Source organism: Cetorhinus maximus, unplaced genomic scaffold, assembly GCF_964194155.1.
Source record: "Cetorhinus maximus unplaced genomic scaffold, sCetMax3.hap1.1 HAP1_SCAFFOLD_481, whole genome shotgun sequence".
Classification (NCBI taxonomy): domain Eukaryota; kingdom Metazoa; phylum Chordata; class Chondrichthyes; order Lamniformes; family Cetorhinidae; genus Cetorhinus; species Cetorhinus maximus.
The window spans coordinates 24,674-40,592 of NW_027596423.1; the positions used below are offsets into that span (position 1 = coordinate 24,674).

Sequence of the window (15,919 nt, forward strand, 5' to 3'; positions counted from 1 at the left end):
CCCAGAGGGTGGGAGTCTGGAACTCACTGCCTGAGAGGGTGGTTGAGTCAGAAACTCTCGTACTATTTAAGAAGTATTTAGATATTCACTTGCGTTGCCATAACCTCCAAAGCTATGGGTCAAACACTGGGAAATGGGATTAGTGTAGTCACATCTTTGTTGACTAGTGCGGATATGATGGGCCAAATGGCCTCCTTCTGTGCTGTAAATGTCTGTGTGTTTAAGAGTCTAGAGCTAGTGGCCCAATCAGGGAGGCAGCAACCTCAGCAGCATCATCAGGGACAGAGACCGCTGCTGAGGAAGGCCAGGGTGCTGCAGCCTACACCAGGTAGGCCAGAGAAATGGAAGGTAAACTTTAAAGGTATCCTGATGGAGGGGAGACACCTCTGACCAAATCTGGGCCCAGTGAGCGGACCTTCCATGTCTGCATCCCAGTTTTGATTAAAAAATACCATCTCCCACCACCCTACTAAGTGAGTTCCAGACTCTCATCTCCCCTACTAAGCTGCTGTGGGAGCACTCAGCACTTGCACTCAGCTGGTGGGATTGGGGGGTGAGGGAGTGGGATTGATCCACCATCAGGAAAATGCTAATGGGCTGGTAAAATGGCCCTTAAAGGGGCATTTCAATATTTCAATCTGTTTTCCCCCTCCTTGTAGCGGGGATTCTATCCAAAGTTGCTCCCGTGTTTGGTAAAGTTCCTTGATACCAGGTTCACATCGGGGAGCTGATCCCAACCCGCTCCCTGTATTTTTCCGGCCCCACCCCAGCACCGCTTTCCTTCCTGCCTCCTGGTGCTGGGGAAATTCAGCCCATTGAGTTAATGCATGGAATTATTTAACTCACCATTTATTTATCATTCAACGACTGAGAGTCCTCGATTTCTGAGGATTCTACATCAACATAAAGATGATCAACACTCAGAACAGAGTACCAAGTCCATGCAAGTTGATCCCATTGCTGTATGGGTAGCTCCGATTAACTGAAGAACCAGTGATATTACTGCAATGAGAGAAACACAGTGATCTGATGAGGGAAATCAGGAATAGCTGAGGATTCAGGATAATTAAATGGAGGGAGAGCAAATTGTGTTAGGAGTGAAATTGCTGTAATTCTGGACATCACTGTCATTTACTTCAGAGACTTGAGTACATAATATAGGCTAATACTGCAGTGCAATAACTGAAGGAGTGCTGCACTGTCAGAGGTGCACAAATCACCCATTAAAACAAGATCCCAGCTGCATCTTCAAGTCAATGTAGATCCATAGCAGTAGTTAAAGAAGGGTAGGGGACGTCTCCCAGTGTTTTCTCCAACATTTATCCCTCAACCAACAGCTCCAAAAACGGATTAACTGATCAGTCACTTCATTTGCTGTTTTTGAGATCTTGCTGTGCACAAAATGGCTGCTATGTTTATTTATGTTGCCACAGTGAATGCATGTTAAATGTGTTTCCTTGGTTGTGGAACAATTTGCATTCTCCTGGGGCCCTGGAAGATGCCAAATCAACACAATGTTTTTGAATTTCTAATGATTAACAGGAGCTCAACGTCCTGATGTTTTAGTGCCGACCATTTCAGTCAGTTCCAAAAGCCGCCTGCACCACTCTCTGTGCATTCTCTGTTAATTCATTCAGTGCATCAGTCAGCAGTTTGTGGCTCACAGAAATTGATGATCCTGCTCCAAAGATGGAACCAACGTTTGGGATGGTGTCAAGGACGACTTCAGCTGTTACAATGCCAACTGAAACGGAACCCATTAATATTGTTATCACAAATTGTTCATTTATTTCACCCACCAGGGGAGTTTTCACCACTGCTTTCAGATCATTGACAGATTTCCCTGCCATGTTTGCCAGTTTTTGAAGAGAGACATCATCCAGACCCAGACATTGATGGAAATGTATTATTGCAGTAACCAGAGCCTGAACGTTAAAATAAAATGACAAGCCAGGAATTGGAACAGCTCCCACTGCTCCCGAGTGTGCTGCAAACATCCAGATTTGTTCCTTTAGCTCTTTTATTTTCTTCTCTATAATCCCCAGTGTTGTGTTTGGAAGTGACAGAATGACAACACCCTTCCCTGAATTCTTAAGGATATCTGGGAGGCTTTTGTTTAATGCTGGAAAATCAAACTCATTGACTTTAAAGTTTGATATCAGGAAAACAGTGAGTGATGGTATCCCCTCCTCTTTTAAGCTGCACACACAGTAATTCCTGATCTTTTCTAGTTCTTCATCTGTGTTATGCTTCCTAGCCTCCATTTCAAAAGTATTTAAATCGCTGTCGATTTTAGAGCGAATCAAGTAGAAATTCTTCCCCATTCGCTTAATCTCTTTGGTGAGTTCTACATCATTTTCTGTGAATCTAGACCATGAGATAATGATGAAGAAATCGTATCTTTTCAATCATATTTTTTCAATTGCATTTTCTTCATGTATTTATCTGCTGGAAATTGTTTAGTCCTAATTCCTGGCAGCTCCCTCAAAAAAATTTTCGGCAGGTTGGGATGCTTGTATCCGGTTGGCTCCATTGTGGTTAACGTGTTCCCAGTTTCAGTTACTCCCTCATAATCACTCCGGAGTCCTCTCATCGCATTGATGAAGGTGGATTTCCCTGCGCCTGATTCTCCTGTCACTACGATGTTAAACTCTGTATTGTCCAGATCCTTTAACTTCTTCTGTATCACTGGAGTGAGTAACTGCCTCCAGCCCACCTGTTTTACAATCCGACTTCAGTTTGTTGAGATCTTCCTGACTGAAGAATGAGGGGGTTGAAGACTGGGCCATCCGATCCCTGTGGAAAAGAATGAGTGATTTACACTGTGAGTAATTTCTGCAAACCGTGTGAATCTATAGTCAAAGATAGAAGGAAAACTAGAATCAGAATTTATTGATTTAAAACAGAAAATACTGGTGGAAAGGGTGGAGTGAACTGAAACACAAAGGAATTTCTCACTCTGTAACGTTGATGATCTCTTTATCCCCATCCTTCGTTCCTGCTTTCAATGCTCCTGGAACACCTGTTGTAAAGATACTCCTGACGTTTGAATAACTTTTCTTCACTTTGGCGTTTGTTGCTTAAAATAGAATATAGCACAATTGTTAGTCATGAAGATTAGAATCATAGGCAACAGTGTTTTAATACAAATAGCCAGTTGGTGAATGAAACAAACAGAGTCAGACTTTATTTGGAATAGTTTTATTCACAGAATTAAACGTTGCAGGTATATTCATCGATCATGTGCACTGTGCCCAGAGGTAGGCCCCTGGTCAGTAAGTGTCCCTGTATATGTGCTCAAGTAACTATCCAATCAATGCCCTTCACTGGTATAGACTTAACCACAATTGATACAATTAACACATGTCAGATGCTCGGTCAGGGTTGTTATCATTAACACTGTCATGTTGGGGCAGATGTCATATTGAAGAATTGGAACTGAATGGAATGCTTGGTCTTTATCTGAAGGTGGAAGGGAGCGAGTTAATGCATTGTTGACAAAGGTGGACTGTGAGGACAGTAATTATTACTGTATATACTCGAGTAGTAGTCATTCTTGTGTAAAAGTCGACCCCTGACCTTTGTCCAAAAAAACTTTAATTTGTCATGTATCTCGTGTATAAATCAACCCCACCCCCCGCTTTTGGCCAAAAAGAAATCCAAACTATTTCTACTGGCCATCCGCTAGCAAAGCTGCTCATTTGAAGGTGGCTGTTCATCTCCTTGGGTGAAATTTCCCATCCCGCTCACGGCAGGTTTCATGGTGGGCGAGAGCAGAGAGTCCAGCGGCAGGCAAAAATCTGCAAATCCGCCATCATAAAAACAGGTTGCAATTCTGCCCGTGGTGTGTTTATGGTGGCTCAGTTATCCCACTGACTCGTGGCGTGAATGCTATTTGCATTTATTAACATGTCATGAATGCTCATTAAAACAGCTGCTCACTGGAAGCTTGTCAGGCCTTCCAACCTTCCATCACACCAGCGGGAAAGTACATCACTCTCAAACCCGTTTGAAAAGGGGTGGCGTTCACAAGTCGGACCTCAGTTCACTGGTAACTTCGAGGTGAGCGTAACATACATGGCCTGCCTGCCATAGCGCTGCACCGGTCTTGTTGTGATGAAGGCCATTCTGCCGGGGCTGTAGGGTTGGTCTGCTCCTGCTCTTTGCCTACCTTGTCCCGAGGAACACCATTATGCAGACCCCCACTTTCAGAGCCGAGCACTTCAACCGGGGGTGGGCTGTGAGGTGAGAGTGGGGTGAATGAACACGAGGGGGACAAGGGAGGGAAGGCTGTGGAATGGCAGTGAGGGGGAAGGGCGAACATGAGGGGGGTCATTCTGGTGTCACCCTCTAGCCTCTTATTGCCGCAGGAGTGAGAAGGATTCTGCTTAGAAAGAAAGGAGGAAGAGCTCCACTGAAAGCCAATGGCTTCATTTGCACTGTTAAAGAGCTTCTCAGAACTCAGTGGCTACACATCACAGTCGCTGAATCTCAAGTGTAACACAGAGGGATGTAGAATTTGGGAATGCAGGCAATAGTGAGGGAGACACAGCTGTATCAGTTATGACATTCCATCAATGAAGGCCTGTCACATGTTCACCTGATGTGACACTCCTAACAGGCCAAAGGGCATCCACTCATTGACCATGAGCAGCTGATTGGTCATTAATATGCCACATCAGAGATTGGAGCACAGAACTAGGTTGGGTCACTCAGCTCACTGAAACGTTAACATCCCACACAGGGCTCAAGATGTTACAAAGTGCTGGAAAAACTCAGCAGGTCTGGTAGCATCTGTGGAGAGAGAAACAGGGTTAATGTTTCATAGCCCATATGACTCTTCTTCAGACCTAAAGTGAGGTAGAAATGTGATTTTTATGCTGTTAAGAGGGGGTGGAGCAGCTGCAGAAAGGTAGAAGGTCAGGGATAGGTGGCAGCTCAAGCTGGATTGACAAAATTTTTATACACATAGGACAAAGGGAATGTTAACAGTTGTGGTAAAGACGAAAGATGGTGTTGATAGTGGCATAAAGGTAAGATAGCAGAGTGTGAAAATCGCAGAACAAGGGTCAGCGCTCTGTGAAAGAACAACATAGATACAAGGTACAGATGGTGCTGCTTCAGCTGAAAGGTGTGTTTTGGGCCTTGGACGGTGAGGAGGAAGGAGGTAAAGGGACAGGTGCTGGACCTTCTGCGATTGCATGTAAAGGTGTCGTGGGAAGGGGATAAAGAGCTGGGGGTGATGGGCGAGTGGACCAGGGTTCCCAGAGGGAATGGACCCTATGGATGTTGACGAGAGGCTGAGGGGAAGATGTGTTTGGTGGTGGCATCATGCTGGAGTTGGCTGAAATGGTGGAGGATGATTCTTTGAATGTGGAGGCTGGAGAGGGCAAAGGGGTTCTATCTTAGTTCTGGGAGGGAGAGGAAGGGGTGAGGACAGAGGTGCAGTAGATGGGTTAGACATGTTTGAAGTCCCTGTCAAATGTAGTTGTGGGGGAGCCCTCGGTTTAGAAAAAAGGAGGACATGTCAGAAGTGCCGTTTTGGAAGGTGGCATCATCAGAACAGATGCAGCTGAGATGGAAGAACTGGGAGAATGGGATGGATTCCTTACGGGAAGCAGGTTGTGACAAGCTGTAGCTGAGGTACATGAGGGAATCGGTGGGATTGTAATGAATATTGGTGGGCAGTAAATCACCAGAAATGGAGACACAGAGACCGAGGAAGGGAAGAGAAACGTCAGAGGTAGACCTTTTGAAGGTGAGAGAGCGGTGGAAATTGGGAGAAAAATTGAAATATTTTTCCAGGTCCAGACGAGAGCATGAAGTGGCACCAAAACAGTTATCGATGGTGGTGTAGAGGGATTGGACATCCATGGTGAAGAGGAGGCGGTTAGGGTCTGGAAACTGGAAATTGTTGACATGAAATTAACATGGCTGATGTCACGCCGACAGTTCTCAATGAAAAGATCAAGAGCAGGTAAGAGGCCAGAGGGAGGGGTCCAGCTGGAGGGAGAATACTGGAGGTGGGTGAAAGGATCCATTGAACAGGGGGAGGACTCCTGCCCAAAGAAGTGAGCACGGACACGATGGTGATGGAAGAAGAATTCAGCTTCAAGCCAAGCCATTGAGGTGACAGTGTATGGGTATGAAACTGAGACCAAAACGTTCAGCATCAGAAGGGGAAGGTCAGAGGGTATAATGAATACACTGCCAGGGATGGGCTTAGAAGAAGGAGTGGGAAGGGTTGGTGAGTCCCTAATGGGCATTTGAATGTGGAACATTCCTTATTCCAGTTCTGCTCAGGCTCCTCCCACAACATCGATGACAGTTTATGCAACAATCAGTAATGGTTTCACAATCAACATTGAACTATTAATTCCAGATTTTTATTGAAATCAGATTAGACCATCTGCTGTGGTGGGATTTGAACCCAGGTCCTCAGAAGATTACCCTGGGTCTCTGCAATACTGGTTGAGTGACAATACCACTATGCCCCTGCTTTAACAAGCAAAGGGCTGAATGGTTATCTGGGGTAGGCAGGAATGTGAAGTTGAGGTTGAAATCAGATCAGCCATGATCTTATTGAATAGCGGTACACACCAGAGCGGACGAGTAGCCTACTCCTGCTCCTAATTCATATGTAAGTTACTTTTAATGTTATTTTGACTGATAGTGAAGTGGATTCTCACAAGATTAGATGGAAACTTGTCAATCTATTACTTAAAGTTAGTTTCTCCAAAAAGAAAAAGTGAAAACAAGCAAATATTTACCTTGGGCAGAAATTTCTTCCGGTCAGGGGGTTTGTGTGGGGGCGGGCAGGGGAGGGCGCATACCGCGCTGCCAGTTTACGTGGGTGGGCCAATTAAGGGCCGCCCAGCATGACGTACACCCAGAAGCGCTGTGCACTCCTTGTGCGGGCGGGGGGGGGGGGGAATTCCCTGAGTCGGGGCCTGCACATGCACGTGAAAGGGCACAGAAATGAGTTTTGGTTTAAACATTTAAAGAAAGAAAAGAAAATATTTTAAGAAATGTCCCCTCATGTGAAAGTGTCACATGAGCTGGGACATGTCAATGAATGTTTTCAAATTTTTTAATATAATTAAATTAATAAACCTTTCATGAAACCTCATCCCACCCATGGATGAGGTTTCATGAAAAATGTGTTGGCCATCGGGGCTCTTCACCTACCCACCAACCTTAAGGTTGGACGGGCAGCATTCTTAACCAGCTTAATTATTTTCTTAATGGCCTTTGACAATTCGGCGGGTGCGCAGCCGACTCGGTTCTGTGCCCGCTGAACTGAAAATCAAAATGACGTACGGTGATGTCGGGACGCCTGTCCAACGACACTGCGCATCATTTTACACGTCGGCGAGTGGGCCCCGTCCCCGCTCACTGACCGGAAAATTCTTCCCCTTCTCCATAACAAGCGATAAGAGTTCCTTTGGAGAAAGTCGAGATAATCCTCCATTTGACACTTCTGGCTGAAGGTGGCTGCAGATACTCCAGCCTTGTCTTTTGCACTGAAGTGCTGGGCTCCTCCATCATTGAGGATGGGGACATCTGTGGTGCCTCCTCCTTCTCTTAGTTGCTGAATTACAGAGCTTTGATCTGATCCATTGGTTGTGGGATTGCTTTGCTCTGTTTCTAACTGTTTTTGCTGTTTGGGAGGCATATGTGTTGTAGCTCCTCCAGTTTGGCACCTCGTTTTATGGCTTACCTAGAACATCCTGACTCCCCAAAGCCTGTCCGCCAACTGCATGGTACAAGTCAGGAGTGTGATGGAATACTCTCCACTTGCCTGCATGAGTACAGCTCCTACAACAGTCAAGAAACTCAACACTATCCAGGATAAAGCAGCCCGGTTGGCTGACACCTTAACCACTACCTTCAACATTCAATGACTCCACTACTGATGCGCAGTAGCAGCAGTGTGTACCATTTACAAGATGCACTGCAGGAATTCACCAAGGCTCCTTCGACAGCAATTTCCAAAACCATAACTACTACCACCTAGAAGGACAAGGGCAGCAGATAAATGGGAAAACCACCATCTGGAAGTTCCCCTCCAAGTCATTTACCATTCTGACTTGGAAATCTATCGCTGTTCCTTCACTGTCCTGGAACTCCCTCCCTAACAGCACTGTGTGCGCCCTTACACTACATGGACTGCAGCGGTTCAAGATGGCAGCTCACCACCAAAGACAATTAGGGATATAAAACAAATGCTGGCCTTGCCAGTGATACCCACATCCCATGAAATATTTTTTTAAGTGAGGAGATTGGAGATAAAGTAGAGGAAATGACATCTTGTACCCTTTGCCCACAGCATGTCCAGCCTCAGAGCCCATGTATCACATTGCAACACGAGATGTTAAAAAGGAATTAAACAGTTCGCAAACATTCAACACACAGAAACCTGTTGCTGGTCTCAACACTGAGATAGGGACGGACATGGAGTCACTTACGTTGTGCAGTTCCTTCACTCACTGCAATCCTGGTTTCTCTTTAGGTTTGGATGTGTTTGAAACAGAATCTCCTAAAATGAGGATGTTTTTGTGAGGGCTCGGCAGCTGTAGGAAGTTTCTGGGAAAACGAAACTCATAACTGAAACTACAGATGAAAGAAATTCTAAGGCAAGAACTTTTATCGGAAGGGGAGTGTTGTATAATAAAAGGACTGGTTTCCTCTCTAGAAGTTAAGTTACAGTTCGGATCAACTCATTGTAAACACTTTACACAATCTAAACCTTGGGCTGACCTTCAGATCCCAGAACAGGTTCAGTGACTGGAAATTCTGAATCCAGATTTTCTCTGTTTCTTTCACCCAGACAACAGGTCATTTGGTTCAGTGACCCAAGTCACTGATATAGATTGTAAATATTTGATTCCCCAGCACTGAACCCTGTGGCATTCCACTAGTTATAGGTTGCCAACCTCAAAGAGCTCCTGTTTCCTGTTAGTTAGCCAGTCCTCTACATATCACACTCAACACCATGAGCTCTTTTCTTGCTAAATAACATTTTGAATGTGGCACTGTTATGGCCAGGAGAAGGAAGCTCTCCTCTGAAATCAGCAGCTACAGTTGCTTTAAGCTGAAGATGCTGCCTTTGCTGTTAGGCTGGTCAGATACAGGCAGAGCACATACCTGCAGAATGGCTGGAGAGAGAGAGAGAGAGAGAGTGAGAGAGAGAGAGAAAGAGAGAGTAAGGCTGGGGGGAGGCATGAGTCCTCTTCTCACTGTTACCCACTCCTGGTGCAGAATTTTCAATTTTTGAAACAAAGTGCCATTGTGGGCAGGTTCCCCAGCACGTTTCCCGCTGGCCAGAGTGGTAGGAAATCGCACTCAGCTTCACACTCAGAGGCTAATTAATTATGCATCGGCGAGTATCTCTCCAAATCAAATAACAGGGCAGCAACTGATTCACCCGCCCTGCCTTTACCTAATGGGGTGGAAGGCCTGGGCACCATATTTAAATGCCACCCGAACACACACATTCATTCTCTCCAGCCCAGTTGTGCTCAGGAGATGTCTCGAGATGGTTGCACACAGGAAGAAAGCTGCCACGAGGTTTGGCCACGACTCCCTCGAGTCTTTGTTAAGAGGAGTGCACCAACACCGAGATGTCCTCACCTCACTGGCCTGGGAGGCAATTGCAAGTGAGATCAGCTCACCGGACACCCATCTCAGAGACGAGATACAGCACAGGAAGGGGATGAATGATCTCATCTGCTCCACCAGGGTAGGTCAACTTTCAGCTCATACCAATCTCACTCTCTCACAATAACATCATGTACTCAAAGGGTTACACTGCTCGGGGATCTCAGACAATATTAGCCGGGACACATCAACACTGATTGTCTCACGGGCATTTTAACATCACCAGCATCTCATCTATCATGCTGCACAAACTCCATCCTCAGCCCTTGCTGGGGAGGGCTCAGCACACACAGTAGGCATGCATGTGTCTCAACTTCTCCTCCATCCCTTCTCATCACATTCCATCCCTTTGTCTTCATACAGGCCAAGCTTGTGCACAACAAGAGGGAGAGATTCCAGGCTGGAGGAGGGACAGCCGACATCCTGGAGCTCTCCAAATTCGAGAAGTGTGCCACCGAGTTGGCGGGCAAGGACAGAGATCACTCCTGTGGGGAAGGTAAGGTTGGCCTTTCCCAGCGAACCAGTATCGATGAGCCCTCCATGAGTTGATCACATCCTGACATTCACAATGAGTGACATGCAATGTTGTATTCAGACTGTTCATGAACTGAATCTCCACTCTTCTACACGTAGCAGCAGGTCCAGACAGACCAGCATAGCCAAAATAAGCCCCAGTCCCCAGGCCACCTCAGACAAGGAAGCTGAGTAGCCATCGAAGGAAGATCCATCACTACGTTCACTGGCACCAGTGCAGGGACACACACCCCGGCAGGTCACACATCCTGATTAGGTTCAGAGGCACTTTCTGGATAACACCTCACTGACACGTCTCCACAGCAGTCAGAGGTAGTGACAGCCCAGGTCCCTGGCACTTGGAGGGCTGCTAGAGATCAGGCACCTGCTGAGTTCAAGTCAGATGAAGAGCCTCTGGAACAGCTGCTAAAAAAATGCTGGAGCTGCAAAAACTGGCGGTGGAACATCAGGTAGAGTTGTGAGAGGCAGGCAACAGACTAGAGTGAAGGATGGAGGAGTCCATCCACATTCTGTCTGATGCCATGATTATGACATGCGAGCACCTCGAGTCACCATGGGAAGGTTGGCATCATCCTTGGAAACCTTGGTCCAACAGATCCTGCTGGATTTGCGCTCAGACCTGTGCTCCATCGTTATAGGCATTGGTGGTTTCCATCAGTGGCTGGCCAAGAGGGGGGAAGGGCCCATTGAACTCCCTCCAGGAGCCCTTTCTCCTCAGGAAGTCAGGGAAGGACCCTTGGTCACCAACAGGGAGGATGAGCGTCAGTCAGATACATCTCTTGCAGCGACCTTAACATGTCCAATGGTATGGCCTAGATTCGTAACTTGCGCTTTTACAAATTCACTTTTCATCAATTTCACCGCATTCATCTTTCGACAGTCCACAAACGGCCTTTGTGTTCCATTCGGTTTGGTACCAGCGCAATAGGTGAACTCCAGTTACCACAACTAGACTCAATGATACCATTTTGAAGCATGAATTCAATTTCTTTCTGTACTTGTGATAACTTTGCTGGATTTAATCTATAAGGATGTTGCCTTATCGAAGATGAAACTTCTACACATACATCATTTGTAGCTAAAGTAGTCTTCGCCATCTTATTCCCATAAAAATCTTTGTGTGACTGCAATTGCTTCTCCAAATCACCTTGACACTTGTCTGGAAGGGAACTCAATCCTACACTTATAATTTCAAGTACCCCCTCATTATCCAATTTGATTAGAGGTAAATCAATTTCAGAATCCTGCAATTCTACTTTTTTCTCATTATTTACCTCCACTAATACCTCCGTTTGGTTTTCTACCCTGTCAAAGCACTTTTTAAGCATATTTACATGGCACACCCTCTGCTTCTTTCTTCTATCTGGAGTATTTATGAAATACTTTCCTTCACTCAGTTTCTTTTCAACCCTTTCAGGCCCACTAAACCTTTTCTTTAACGAGTCAGCCAATACTGGTAACAGAACTAGCACTTTCTCCCCAACAACAAAACTACGAGCTGTAGCTTTCCTGTCTGCCTTCACTTTCATCACTTGCTGTGATATCTTTAAATTTTTCCTAGCTAACTCATCTGCTCTGTTCAATCTCTCTCTAAAGTTAGATACATAATCCAGGAGAGTAGTTTTGGAATTTGGACTCGCCAATTTCTCATGAAACAATTCCAGTGGTCCTCTCACCTCATGAACATAAACGAGTTCAAAAGGGCAACAACCAGTCGATGCAGTAGGAGTATGCCTAATAGCAAAGAACATGAATTGAATTCCCCAGCCCAATCCTGTGCTTAATCCTGACGATACACCCTCATCATAAAGTTTGCTTCCATCTTTCCAAAGCCCCCTGTGACTCACGATGGTAAGCTGTTGACTAAAACTGTTTTATCCTCATTCATGCTTCAAAATTATATCACTGAGCCTAGTTACAGTAACTGGAGTTTACTTCCTTAAACAGCTACGGTATGAAATTTCAACCCTGATCTGATTGTATTTCTTTTGGTAAACCATATATTGTAAAATCATTTAGTTAACTCCTCGGCAATTTTCTTTGTTGTAACATTTCTCAAAGGTATAACTTCAGGAAACCTGGTAGACATATCCATTACTGTCAGTAAGGACTGATTTCCACTTTTAGACTTAGGGATGAGTCCTACACAGTCAATCATGACCCTAGTAAAAGGTTCGTCAAATGCTGGAATGGGAATGAAAGGTGCCGGTTTAATCACTGCTCATGGTTTCCCTATCATCTGACATGTGTGACATTGTTCTACAGAATTTGACTACATCCCTATGCAAACCAGGCCAATAGAAATGTTTTATTTATTTTTGTCTGTGTCTTTCTAATTCCTAAATGTCCCCCCATTGGAATTTCACGAGCTATTCTCAGAATCTTATTTCTATATCCAAATGCACCATAAATTGAAACCCTGCAATGGGCATTTTTTCCACTACTCCAACAATCACCTCCCCTGTTTTCTACTTTCTCTTTACATTTACCTTCTACAGTGGAATAGGTTTAGCATCTCCATGAATCCCACTTGTTATCATACTGCAAAATTCCCTCCGAACAACGAATGTCACTATCCCACGACACTAACGATCGACTAGCCCCAGAAGTTTTCTGTACCCCTATAATCCCAGATTTTTCCTGTAATTTCCAATACACAGACTTAATGTGTCCAACTTTATTATAGTGAAAACACCTCAGTTTTCGAGTGTCACCTCTACCCTCAGCACCTTCCGTTTTATTTTGAGACAAAAACTTCCTGGGAATTTCCACTTACTCCTTTATCTTCTCTGACTATCCACCTTCCTTTTACCTTCCCACTTTCTATTCTTCTCTGATTTAAAAGTTTGCCAAAAAATGGTTTAGCTCTATGAACAAACTCATAATCATCAGCTACCTCTGCTGCTTGTCTTACCGTTTCAACCCTCTGTTCCTCCACATGAGTTCTCACTACTGAAAGACTTGAATCTTTAAATTATTCCAAAAGAATGACCTCTCTAAGAGCTGCATATGTTGTCTCTATCTTTAATGCCCATATCCACCGGTCAAAATTACTTTATTTTACTCTCTCAAATTTGATATAAGCTTGCCCAGGTGGTTTTCCCATGTTCCTAAGTTTCTGCCTGTATGTCTCTGGAAGCAACGCATATGCACTCAAAATAGCCTTTTTTTACCACATCAGTGTTCACTAACATTTCTGACAGTGAAGCATCAACCTCATGCGCTCTGCCCACCAACCTGGATTGTAATGGCAATGTCCAGTTCTTCTGTAGCCATTTCATCTGTTTTGCTATCTTCTCAAAAGAAATATGGAATGTTTCAACATCTCTTTCCTCAAACTGTGGAAGAGTTTGTACAAAGTTAAACATCTCCCCATTGGGTTCTGATCTGGAAATAAGTCCCTCCTCATCTAGTGTCTCTTTTTTATCTGCCAGTATTTTAAACTGGAATTCCCTCTCTCTCTCTCTCTTTCTCTTTCCTTTTTCTCAAGCCTCACAATTTCTAATTCCCTTTCCTGTTTTCTTTCTCTCTCCTGCCTTTCTGTCTCTTCCCTTTCAAATGCCCTTTCTTTTTCTGTTTTTTCTTTTTCTTTTCCTTTTTCTGTTGCCTCTCGTTCAAGTTTCTTTCATTTCATTTGTTTGTGCAAGTCCAAGTTTCTTAATTTGTAACTGTAGCCTTACTACCTCCTGCTTGGATTCGGTAGTGCCAGATATCACTTCCACCTTTAAATGCTCTGCCATACCTTCAATTATGTCTGCTTTCTTTGCCTCTGCAGGTAAATCCAATTGTAATTTCTCCAGCATTTCCATGAACTTAGCTTTATTTACCTTTTGTAAGCCAGCCAAAGTTATAACTTCAACTCCTAGACAAGACTTGGCAACTGTCAAAGACATATTGCAGTCTCACCACTTCAAAAAAACCTCACAGCTCCTAAATCCAAAGTGCTTCTTGTGCTCATAACCTTAAGATTCACCAAGTCCAAACCAATCGAGGAATCTCAAATATACCCTGCATGGATCCCTGCTTTCTATTTTGGCAGGAGGATGATAAATGCAAAGCTGCCCAAATCCCAGGGGGAAACTTAAAGCAGCTGCCACAAATTTGCAATTTGTAATTACTTTGAGATGTGGGCTTTGAATTCAGTAAAAATAAGGCTACCAAGTCTTATAGGTTTCTTACAAAACTAAAATAAACATTTATTAATAGGAGAAATGATTTTAAGCACATACATAGATCTACAAAATACAACTATGATAACTTCTAAATCCCTAATTAATCTAAAGCTCAGTTACACCTCCATTAAGGCAACAGTGAGACGCATAAGGTTTTAAAAGCCCAGGCAGGCAAAGTAACACACAATACCCTGAACAGTTAAATTCAAACTGAGTTTTTCTCAGCCTCAGTTCCTTGTAGACTGCAGCTTCAGGCTTAGATACTGGAGCCTTCTCACACTTGTTAGATCTTAGAATGCCTGCTGTTACAGACAGCCTTCCCTCCTTTATACATATTTCCCCTTTTAATGCAAATTCCCATTGTTTCACTCGATCTTTGGACATTCTATCTATCTAATTACAAAAATCCATCAAAGAACCAATTTTACCAGTAATCTTTGGGAAAAATAAACACACTGTTTCTTAACTAGCCAGGTGAAACATTTCACCCCCTCTTTTGCATTCAAGCTAGTCTGGTTTATTTAAAAATTTAGATGTTACATTTACGCCTATGTTGACCGACTTAACATTTCAAATCTAGCTTCTCTTCTGTTATATCAAAGCCTTCAGATCAGCTGCTTTTAATTTAATTAAGACCCCAAACACACACACACAGACCCATAGACACGCCTCATGATTACTCCACTTTACTATAAATTCTGATAACATTATGAAAATTATTATATCTTCCTGACAGTGAATCATGAGGGTTGAAGGTATAAGTCCTAATGCTGAGCTTGCTCTTGATGTCAGCCCTGTATAGCTGCAGTAAGACATCCTTGCTCCTGTACTCATGTCCTCTTGCAATGAAGGCCAACATCCCATTTGCCTTCCTGGCTGCTTGCTGCACCTGCCTGTCTAGACTCCATTGTAATAGTGTTTGTCTCTCCATGGCAACTCCAAGTGCTCCAACTTGCAAGATGAGAAGCTGTCCAGGAGTGTGTTGGAATAATCAAATTCTAGAGGTAACAAGGAGAATACAGAGTGGCAGAAGAGTTGGTAATCAAAGGACACAGAATTCAGAGAATTGACAAAACCCCGAAGCAACATGTGGAAAAAACGTTTCCGCGGTGAGTTTTGATCTGGAATGGACTGTTTGAACAGGTGGTGAATACAGATTCAACAATAACTTTAAAAAGGGAATTAGATAAACATTTGAAAAGGAAAAACAGCTGGAGGGTTATAGAGATCGAGCAGGGGAATCAGGCTGTGGGGAAAGAGCAGGGCAATAGTTTGAATTAAATTGCTCTTTCAATGGCTCCGCAGAGTCACAATCAGCTGCATGGCCTCTTTCTGTGCTGTTTCATTCTAGGTCTAAGCAGCACCCAGAAGGTCATCCTCCGCCATTTCCACCAACTCCAGCATGATGCCACTACCAAACACATCTTCCCTTCACCCCCCCCCGGCGGCATTCCGCAGGGATTGTTCCCTCCGTGACACCCTGGTCCACTCCTCCATCACCCACTACACTTCAACCCCCTCCCACGGCACCTTCCCATGCAACCACAGAAGAT

General features: G+C 44.3%; 1 pseudogene across 1 annotated transcript; it reads right to left on the reverse strand.

Annotated features, from left to right (window-relative positions):
- Positions 1–845: 845 nt before the first annotated feature.
- On the reverse strand, positions 846–2,789 carry LOC144673812 (interferon-inducible GTPase 5-like; annotated as a pseudogene). The gene has a single exon (XR_013574429.1). The product of XR_013574429.1 is annotated as an interferon-inducible GTPase 5-like (transcript).
- Between the last annotated feature and the right edge of the window lie 13,130 nt (positions 2,790–15,919).